Here is an 11,601-nt window from a genome sequence, read left to right on the forward strand (position 1 = left end):
CAGAGGAATATAGAGTACAGTACAGAGAGTATATAGAGTACAGTATAGAGAGTATATAGAGTACAGTACAGAGAGTATATATAGTACAGAGAGTATATAGATTACAGTATAGAGAGTATATAGAGTACAGAGGGTATATAGAGTACAGTATAGAGAGTATATAGAGTACAGTATAGAGAGTATATAGAGTACAGAGAGTATATATAGTACAGTATAGAGAGTATATAGATTACAGAGAATATATAGAGTACAGTATAGAGAGTATATAGAGTACAGTACATATAGTATATAGAGTACAGTATAGAGAGTATATAGAGTACAGTACAGAGATTATATAGAGTACAGTACAGAGAGTATATAGAGTACAGTACAGAGAGTATATAGAGTACAGTATAGAGAGTATATAGAGTACAGTACAGAGAGTATATAGAGTACAGTATAGAGAGTATATAGAGTACAGTACAGAGAGTATATAGAGTACAGTATAGAGAGTATATAGAGTAGAGTATATAGAGTACAGTATAGAGAGTATATAGAGTACAGAGAGTATATAGAGTAAAGTATAGGGAGTATATAGAGTACAGAGAGTATATAGAGTACAGTACAGAGAGTATATAGAGTACAGTATAGAGAGTATATAGAGTACAGAGAGTATATAGATTACAGTATAGAGAGTATATAGAGTACAGAGGGTATATAGAGTACAGTATAGAGAGTATATAGAGTACAGTATAGAGAGTATATAGAGTACAGAGAGTATAGAGAGTGAAGTTGTAGATCTGCAGTATAGAGAGTGAAGTTGTAGATCTGCAGTATAGAGTACAGATCTGCAGTGTATAAGTAGATCTGCAGTGTAGAGTGATTGTAGATCTGCAGTGTAGAGAGTGAAGTTGTAGATCTGCAGTGTAGAGAGTGAAGTTGTAGATCTGCAGTGTAGAGTTGTAGATCTGCAGTGTAAGAGTGAGGTTGTAGATCTGCAGTGTAGAGAGTAGGTTGTAGATCTGCAGTGTAGAGAGTGAAGTTGTAGATCTGCAGTATAGAGTGAAGTTGTAGATCTGCAGTGTAGAGAGTGAAGTTGTAGATCTGCAGTGTAGAGAGTGAAGTTGTAGATCTGCAGTGTAGAGAGTGAAATTGTAGATCTGCAGTGTAGAGAGTGAAGTTGTAGATCTGCAGTGTAGAGAGTGAAGTTGTAGATCTGCAGTGTAGAGAGTGAAGTTGTAGATCTGCAGTATAGAGAGTGAAGTTGTAGATCTGCAGTGTAGAGAGTGAAGTTGTAGATCTGCAGTATAGATCTGTTCTGTATTCCTGAAGAGCTCATTCATACAGTCACTCAGCACAGTTGTTGGATTTATCTGCTACAATTCTGACATTGACAAAATGCCATGACAAGGGAAACAGATGACGTTTGGTTTGATTGAACCATGTTATGAGGTAAATGTGTGGTGATTGGTTGAAATTGCGAACCCTCTTCGGGGATGGGTCCATTTTATGCAATAATAGTGCGATGATGTGACTGTTTTATGAGGTAATAGTGTGCTGATTGGTCAGTTTTATGCTGAAATAGTGTGCTGATTGGTCAGTTTTATGCTGAAATAGTGTGCTGATTGGTCGAATTTACAAGCCCTCACATAATATGCAGAGAAGCATTGTTGATTTTGTCAAAAATGTTGTGATTTCAGAATTGAGGAATCTTTCAGGGACCGGTAACTGGAACCTCTTCCTCATTCTCTCCTTCTACCCTCTCTCCTCTTCCTCATTCTCTCCTTCTACCCTCTTTCCCCTCTCCTCTTCCTCATCCTCTCCTTCTACCCTCTTTCCCCTCTCCTCTTCCTCATTCTCTCCTTCTACCCTCTTTCCCCTCTCCTCTTCTTCATCCTCTCCTTCTACCCTCTCTCCTCTTCCTCATTCTCTCCTTCTACCCTCTCTCCTCTTCCTCATTCTCTCCTTCTACCCTCTCACCTCTTCCTCATCCTCTCCTTCTACCCTCTTTCCCCTCTCCTCTTCCTCATTCTCTCCTTCTACCCTCTCTCCTCTTCCTCATTCTCTCCTTCTACCCTCTCTCCTCTTCCTCATTATCTCCTTCTACCCTCTCTCCTCTTCCTCATTCTCTCCTTCTACCCTCTCTCCTCTTCCTCATTCTCTCCTTCTACCCTCTCTCCTCTTCCTCATTCTCTCCTTCTACCCTCTCTCCTCTTCCTCATTCTCTCCTTCTACCCTCTTTCCCCTCTCCTCTTCTTCATCCTCTCCTTCTACCCTCTCTCCTCTTCATCATCCTCTCCTTCTACCCTCTTTCCCCTCTCCTCTTCTTCATCCTCTCCTTCTACCCTCTCTCCTCTTCTTCATCCTCTCCTTCTACCCTCTTTCCCCTCTCCTCTTCTTCATCCTCTCCTTCTACCCTCTCTCCTCTTCCTCATTCTCTCCTTCTACCCTTTTTCCCCTCTCCTCTTCCTCATTCTCTGCTTCTACCCTCGTTCCCCTCTCCTTTTCTTCATTTCTTCATCCTCTCCTTCTACCCTCTCTCCTCTTCCTCATTCTCTCCTTCTGCCCTTTTTCCCCTCTCCTCTTCCTCATTCTCTCCTTCTACCCTCGTTCCCCTCTCCTCTTCCTCATTCTCTCCTTCTACCCTCGTTCCCTCTCTCCTCTTCCTCATTCTCTCCTTCTACCCTTGTTCCCCTCTCTTCTCGCCACCCTTCCTCCCACTCCTCCTGTCCTCTCCAGGTTGGCAGGGTGTGGATTGTACCATCCCGTGCTCCAGTGATACCTGGGGTCTGAACTGTAATCAGACGTGCCTGTGTGCCAACGGGGCGGCCTGTGACCCGGGCAATGGAACCTGTACCTGCGCCCCCGGCTGGATGGACGAGTACTGTGACACAACCTGTCCCGTGAGTAAGAGAGAGAGAGAGAGAGAGAGAGAGAGAGAGAGAGCAGGAGAGAGAGAGAGAAAGAAAGACAGAGAGACAGAGAGAGAGAGACAGAGAGAGAGAGAGAGAGAGAGAGAGAGACAAAGAGAGAGAGAGAGAGAGAGGAGAGAGAAGAAGAGGAGAGAGAGAGGAGAGGAGAAAGAGAGAAGGAGAGGGAGAGAGAGAGACAGAGAGAGAGAGAGAGAGAGAGAGAGAGAGAGAGAGAGATCAAACAAATCAAATGTTATTGGTCACATCCGCCCCATAAAACTGGTGTAGACTTTTAGCGTGAGATGCTTATTTACGAGCCCTTCCCAACGATACAGAATATAGTAACTCAAAAGGAATAAAATACAATACACAGGACTAGAGCTATTTTTCGTAGCTGTTTGCATTCCACCACAGTCAGAGGTTGGCTGCATTGAATGAGCTGTATTCCGTCCTAAGCAAACAGGAAAACGCTCACCCAGAGCCGACACTCCTAGTAGCCGAGAACTGTAATGCAGGGAAACTTAAATCAGTTTTACCTCATTTCTATCAGCATGTTAAATTTGCAATCAGAAGGGGAAAACTCTGGACCACCTTTACTCCACACACAGAGAAGCATACAAAGCTCTCCCTCACCCTCCTTTTGGCAAATCTGACCATCATTCTATCCTCCTGATTCCTGCTTACAAGCAAAAATTAAAACAGGAAGCAGCAGTGACTAGATCAATAAAAAAGTGGTCAGATGATGCAGATGCTAAACTACAGGACTGTTTTGCATCACAGACTGGAATATGTTCTGGGATTCCTTCAATGGCATTGAGGAGTTCACCACATCAGTCATTGGCTTCATCAATAAGTGCATCGATGACGTCGCCCCCACAGTGACCATACGTACATACCCCAACCAGAAGCCATGGATGACAGGAAACATCCGCACTGAGCTAAAGGCTTTAAACAGGTGAACATTCACAAGGCCACAGGGCCAGACGGATTATGTATTGCGAGCATGCGCAGACCATCTGGTAAGTGTCTTCACTGACATTTTCAACATCTCCCTTACGCCTCTATACCAGGCGGTGTCAGAACTCCTGAGTCTGTAATACCAACATGTTTCAAGCAGACCACCATAGTCTCTGTGCCCAAGAACAGTAAGGTAACCTGCCTAAATGACTTCCGACCCGTATCACTCACGTCTGTAGCCATGAAGTGTTTCTAAAGGCTGGTCATGGCTCACATCAACAGCATTATCCCAGAAACCCTAGACCCACTCCAATTTGCATACCACACCAACAGATCCACAGATGATGCAATCTCTACTGCACTCTACACTGCCCTTTCCCACCTGGACAAAAGGAACACCTATGTGAGAATGCTATTCATTGACTACAGCTCAGCGTTCAACACCATAGTGCCCTCAAAGTTCATCAATAAGCTAAGAACCCTGGGACTAAACACCTCCTTCTGCAACTGGATCCTGGACTTCCTAACGGGCCGCCCCCAGGTGGTAAGAGTAAGTAACAACACATCCGCCACGCTGATCCTCAACACAGGGGCCCCTCAGGGTTGCGTGCTCAGTCCCCTCCTGTACTCCCTGTTCACTCATAACTGCACGGCCAGGCACGACTCCAACACCATCATTTAGTTTGCAGAAGACACAACAGTGGTAGGCCTGATCATCGACAACGATGAGACAGCCTACAGGGAGGAGGTCAGAGACCTGGCAGTGTGGTGCCAGGACAACAACCTCTCCCTCAACGTGATCAAGACAAAGGAGATGATTGCGGACTACAGGAAAAGGAGGACAGAGCACGCACCCATTCTCATCGACGGGGCTGCAGTGGAGCAGGTTGAGAGCTTCCACTTCCTTGGTGTCCACATCACCAACAAACTAACATGGTCCAGGCACACCAAGACAGTGGTGAAGGCGGCACGACAGTCTCCCTCAGGAGACAGAAAAGATCTGGAATGGCTCCTCAGATCCTCAAAAGGTTCTACAGCTGCACCATCGAGAGCATCCTGACTGGTTGCATCACTGCCTGGTATGACAACTGCTCGGGCCGCCGGCCACAAGGCACTACAGAGGGTAGTGCGAACGGCCCAGAACATCACTGGGGACAAGCTTCCTGCCATCCAGGACCTCTGTACCAGGCGGTGTCAGAAGGCCCTAAAAATTGTCAATGACTGAAGCCACACTAGTCATAGACTGTTCTCTCTGCTACCGCACGGCAAGCGGTACCGGAGCGCCAAGTCTAGGTCTAAGAGGCATCTAAACAGCTTCTACCCCCAAGCAGTAAAACTCCTGAATATCTAATCAAATGGCCACCCAGACTATGGCCACCCCCCCTTCACTGCTGCTACTCTCTGTTGTCATCAATGCATGGTCACTTTAGTATCTCTACCTACATGTACATATTACCTCAACTAACCGGTGCCCCCTGTATAGAGTCTCACCATTGTTATTTTACTGCTGCTCTTTAATTACTTGTTACTTTTATTTCTTATTTCTTATGCCATATTTTTTTAAACTGCATTGTTGGTTAGGGGCTGGTATGTAAGCATTTCACTGTGAGGTCTACTACACCTGTTGTATTCAGCATTTCACTGTGAGGTCTATTACAGCTGTTGTATTCATCATTTCACTGTGAGGTCTACTACACCTGTTGTATTCAGCATTTCACTGTGAGGTCTACTACACTTGTTGTATTCATCATTTCACTGTAAGGTCTACTACACCTGTTGTATTCAGCATTTCACTGTGAGGTCTACTACACCTGTTGTATTCATCATTTCACTGTAAGGTCTACTACACCTGTTGTATTCATCATTTCACTGTGAGGTCTACTACACCTGTTGTATTCATCATTTCACTGTAAGGTCTACTACAGCTGTTGTATTCATCATTTCACTGTAAGGTCTACTACAGCTGTTGTATTCAGCATTTCACTGTAAGGTCTACTACACCTGTTGTATTCATCATTTCACTGTAAGGTCTACTACACCTGTTGTATTCATCATTTCACTGTAAGGTCTACTACACCTGTTGTATTCATCATTTCACTGTAAGGTCTACTACACCTGTTGTATTCATCATTTCACTGTGAGGTCTACTACACCTGTTGTATTCATCATTTCACTGTGAGGTCTACTACACCTGTTGTATTCAGCATTTCACTGTGAGGTCTACTACACCTGTTGTATTCAGCATTTCACTGTAAGGTCTACTACACCTGTTGTATTCATCATTTCACTGTGAGGTCTACTACACCTGTTGTATTCAGCATTTCACTGTGAGGTCTACTACACCTGTTGTATTCATCATTTCACTGTGAGGTCTACTACACCTGTTGTATTCATCATTTCACTGTAAGGTCTACTACACCTGTTGTATTCAGCATTTCACTGTAAGGTCTACTACACCTGTTGTATTCATCATTTCACTGTGAGGTCTAAACCTGTTGTAGTCATCATTTCACTGTGAGGTCTACTACACCTGTTGTATTCAGCATTTCACTGTGAGGTCTACTACACCTGTTGTATTCATCATTTCACTGTGAGGTCTACTACACCTGTTGTATTCAGCATTTCACTGTGAGGTCTACTACACCTGTTGTATTCATCATTTCACTGTGAGGTCTACACCTGTTGTATTCAGCATTTCACAGTAAGGTCTACTACAGCTGTTGTATTCATCATTTCACTGTAAGGTCTACTACAGCTGTTGTATTCATCATTTCACTGTAAGGTCTACTACACCTGTTGTATTCATCATTTCACTGTAAGGTCTACTACACCTGTTGTATTCATCATTTCACTGTGAGGTCTACACCTGTTGTATTCAGCATTTCACAGTAAGGTCTACTACAGCTGTTGTATTCATCATTTCACTGTAAGGTCTACTACAGCTGTTGTATTCAGCATTTCACTGTAAGGTCTACTACACCTGTTGTATTCATCATTTCACTGTGAGGTCTACTACACCTGTTGTATTCATCATTTCACTGTGAGGTCTACTACACCTGTTGTATTCATCATTTCACTGTAAGGTCTACTACACCTGTTGTATTCATCATTTCACTGTAATGTCTACTACACCTGTTGTATTCATCATTTCACTGTGAGGTCTACTACACCTGTTGTATTCAGCATTTCACTGTGAGGTCTACTACACCTGTTGTATTCATCATTTCACTGTAAGGTCTACTACACCTGTTGTATTCGGCACATGTGACTAATCACATTTGATTTGATTCGGTATAGATCGAGTACCAGTACCAGATCTATGTGGAGCTATATACAGGAAGTACCAGTACCAGATCAATGTGTAGCTATATACAGGGAGTACCAGTACCAGATCAATGTGGAGCTATATACAGGAAGTACTAGTACCAGATCAATGTGGAGCTATATACAGGAAGTACCAGTACCAGATCAATGTGGAGCTATATACAGGGAGTACCAGTACCAGATCAATGTGGAGCTATATACAGGAAGTACCAGTACCAGATCAATGTGTAGCTATATACAGGGAGTACCAGTACCAGATCAATGTGGAGCTATATACAGGAAGTACTAGTACCAGATCAATGTGGAGCTATATACAGGAAGTACCAGTACCAGATCAATGTGGAGCTATATACAGGAAGTACCAGTACCAGATCACTGTGGAGCTACAGTGTATTTGGAAAGTATTCAGACCCCTTGACCTTTTCCACATTTTGTTACGTTACAGACTTATTCTAAAATGGATTCAATTGTTCCCCCCCCCTAATCAATCTACACACAAATACCCCATAATGACAAAGCAAAAGGTCTTAACAGAGATGTTCAATCGGGTTCAAGTCCGGGCTCTGGCAGGGCCACTCAAGGACATTCAGAGACTTGTCCGAAGACTCTCCTGCGTTGTCTTGGCTGTGTGCTTAGGGCCGTTGTCCTGTTGGATGGTGAACCTTCACCCCAGTCTGAGGTACCAGAGCGCTCTGGAGCAGGTTTTCATCAATGATCTCTCTGTACTTTGCTCTGTTCATCTTTGCCTCGATCCTGACTAGTCTCCCAGTCCCTGCCGCTGAAAAACATCACCACAGCATGATGCTGCCATCACCATGCTTTAGATGCCATTTGGCAAACTCCAAGCGGGCTGTCATGTGCCTTTCACTGAGGAGTGGCTTCCGTCTGGCCTCTCTACCATGAAAGCCTGATTGGTGAAGTGCTGCAGAGATGGTTGTCCTTCTGGAAGGTTCTCCCATCTCCACAGAGGAACTCTAGAGCTCTGTCAGAGTGACCATCGTGTTCTTGGTCACCTCCCTGACCAAGGACCTTCTCCTCCGATTGCTCAGTTTGACCGGCGGCCAGCTCTAGGAAGAGTCTTGGTGGTTCCAAACTTCTTCCATTTAAGAATGATGGAGGCCACTTTGTTCTTGGGGACCTTCAATGCTGCAGAAATGTTTGGTACCCTTCACCAGATCTGTGCCTCGACACAATCCTGTCTCTGAGCTCTATGGACAATTCCTTCGATCTCACGGCTTGGTTTTTGCTCTGACATGCACTGTCAACTGTGGGACCTTATATAGACAGGTGTGTGTCATTTCCAAATCATGTAAATAATCAATTGAATTTACCACAGGTGGACTCCAATCAAGTTGTAGAAACATCTCAAGGATGAATCAATGGAAACAGGACGCACTTGAGCTCAAATTTCGAGTCTCATAGCAACAGTCTGAATACGTATGTAAATAAGGCATCAGATTTGCAAAAATGTCTAAAAACCTATTTTCATTTCGTCATCATGGGGTAGTGTGTTTAGATTGATGAGGAAAACTTTATGAATGCACTGTGTATACAGGGAGTACTAGTACCAGATCAATGTGCAAAGGTACCAGGTGTTTGAGGTAGATATGTACATGAAGGCAGGGTAAAGTGACTAGCCATCAGGGTAGATAATAATAAGGTATTTGAGGTAGATATGTACATGAAGGCAGGGTAAAGTGACTAGACATCAGGATAGATAATAATAAGGTATTTGAGGTAGATATGTACATGAGAGAGAGAGAGAGACAGAGAGAGAGAGAGAGAGAGAGAGACAGAGAGAGAGACAGAGAGAGAGAGAGAGAGAGAGAGAGAGAGGACTATCTGAAACGTATAAGCCTATATACAGTATATGAACGGAAGGTTTTGGTGTAATGTAATGTTTTGGTGTAATGTTTTGGTGTAATGTAATGTTTTGGTGTAATGTAATGTTTTGGTGTAATGTAATGTTTTGGTGTAATGTAATGTTTTGGTGTAATGTAATGTTTTGGTGTAATGTAATGTTTCGGTGTAATGTAATGTTTCGGTGTAATGTAATGTTTTGGTGTAATGTAATGTTTTGGTGTAATGTAATGTTTCGGTGTAATGTAATGTTTTGGTGTAATGTAATGTTTTGGTGTAATGTAATGTTTCGGTGTAATGTAATGTTTCATTGTAATGTAATGTTTCGGTGTAATGTAATGTTTCGGTGTAATGTAATGTTTCGGTGTAATGTAATGTTTTGGTGTAATGTAATGTTTTGGTGTAATGTAATGTTTTGGTGTAATGTAATGTTTTGGTGTAATGTAATGTTTGGGTGTAATGTAATGTTTTGGTGTAATGTAATGTTTTGGTGTAATGTAATGTTTTGGTGTAATGTAATGTTTTGGTGTAATGTAATGTTTTGGTGTAATGTACTGTTTTGGTGTAATGTAATGTTTTGGTGTAATGTAATGTTTTGGTGTAATGTAATGTTTCGGTGTAATGTAATGTTTTGGTGTAATGTAATGTTTTGGTGTAATGTAATGTTTTGGTGTAATGTAATGTTTTGGTGTAATGTAATGTTTTGGTGTAATGTAATGTTTTGGTGTAATGTTTTGGTGTAATGTAATGTTTCGGTGTAATGTAATGTTTCGGTGTAATGTAATGTTTCGGTGTAATGTAATGTTTTGGTGTAATGTAATGTTTTGGTGTAATGTTTTGGTGTAATGTAATGTTTTGGTGTAATGTAATGTTTCGGTGTAATGTAATGTTTCGGTGTAATGTAATGTTTTGGTGTAATGCTGTTTTCAGGAGGGCACGTATGGAGAACAGTGTCGAGAGCAGTGTGACTGTATCCATGCCGATGGCTGTGATCCTGTGAGGGGCGACTGTCGCTGTCTGGCTGGATGGACTGGTGAGTCAGGCAGTAGTACCCCCTACAGTCCTGTGAGAGGCGACTGTCTCTGTCTGGCTGGATGGACTGGTGATTCAGGCAGTAGTACCCCCTACAGTCCTGTGAGAGGTGGCTGTCTCTGTCTGGCTGGATGGACTGGTGATTCAGGCAGTAGTACCCCCTACAGTCCTGTGAGAGGCGACTGTCTCTGTCTGGCTGGATGGACTGGTGAGTCAGGCAGTAGTACCCCCTACAGTCCTGTGAGAGGTGACTGTCTCTGTCTGTCTGGCTGGATGGACTGGTGAGTCAGGCAGTAGTACCCCCTACAGTCCTGTGAGAGGTGACTGTCTCTGTCTGTCTGGCTGGATGGACTGGTGAGTCAGGCAGTAGTACCCCCTACAGTCCTGTGAGAGGTGACTGTCTCTGTCTGTCTGTCTGGATGGACTGGTGAGTCAGGCAGTAGTACCCCCTACAGTCCTGTGAGAGGTGACTGTCGCTGTCTGGCTGGGTGGACTGGTGAGTCAGGCAGTAGTACCCCCTACAGTCCTGTGAGAGGTGACTGTCGCTGTCTGGCTGGGTGGACTGGTGAGTCAGGCAGTAGTACCCCCTACAGTCCTGTGAGAGGTGACTGTCTCTGTCTGGCTGGATGGACTGGTGAGTCAGGCAGTAGTACCCCCTACAGTCCTGTGAGAGGTGACTGTCTCTGTCTGGCTGGATGGACTGGTGAGTCAGGCAGTAGTACCCCCTACAGTCCTGTGAGAGGTGACTGTCTCTGTCTGTCTGGCTGGATGGACTGGTGAGTCAGGCAGTAGTACCCCCTACAGTCCTGTGAGAGGTGACTGTCTCTGTCTGGCTGGATGGACTGGTGAGTCAGGCAGTAGTACCCCCTACAGTCCTGTGAGAGGTGACTGTCTCTGTCTGGCTGGATGGACTGGTGAGTCAGGCAGTAGTACCCCCTACAGTCCTGTGAGAGGCGACTGTCTCTGTCTGGCTGGATGGACTGGTGAGTCAGGCAGTAGTACCCCCCTACAGTCCTGTGAGAGGTGACTGTCAATGTCTGGATGGATGGACTGGTGACTCAGGCAGTAGTACCCCCCTACAGTCTAACTAATGTTGTGCTCTCATGACAACGTACACACATTGTCATATAACTTGCATTTTTTTTGTGGTTTATCTTCATATTTACATGAATAAAGATAGTGGTTTGAATTGAAACCACTAATGAACCATCTGTAGCTGAGAAAGTGGACTAATAGCAACAGGGAAATCTGATGAATATGCAAAGGGCTTCTTAATTCAGCGCTCGAGGGGGACATTACAGAGTCAGAACACTGGTTTTCACTACTTTCTAGAAACTTCACAGAGAGAAGATCGATACCGTTCACGATATCAAAAAGGATGAATGTTTAAGCCCCCAGAAATGTAAAATACTTGACAAATGAATAATGCAATGTGGAGTGGTTTTTGATTTGGCCGTTCTGCTGATCCATTCATTTCTCTTCAGTGTAATTTACTGAATATGTTTTGGAATAGCAAGTAATGTACATGATTATTGTG

At 43.8% G+C, this 11,601-nt stretch overlaps 1 pseudogene; it reads left to right on the forward strand.

Annotated features, from left to right (window-relative positions):
- Window positions 1-2,718: 2,718 nt before the first annotated feature.
- LOC135530559 (multiple epidermal growth factor-like domains protein 11) overlaps window positions 2,719-11,601 on the forward strand; it is a 73,173-nt pseudogene continuing 64,290 nt past the window's right edge.

Source organism: Oncorhynchus masou, unplaced genomic scaffold (assembly GCF_036934945.1).
Source record: "Oncorhynchus masou masou isolate Uvic2021 unplaced genomic scaffold, UVic_Omas_1.1 unplaced_scaffold_1380, whole genome shotgun sequence".
NCBI classification, from domain to species: domain Eukaryota; kingdom Metazoa; phylum Chordata; class Actinopteri; order Salmoniformes; family Salmonidae; genus Oncorhynchus; species Oncorhynchus masou.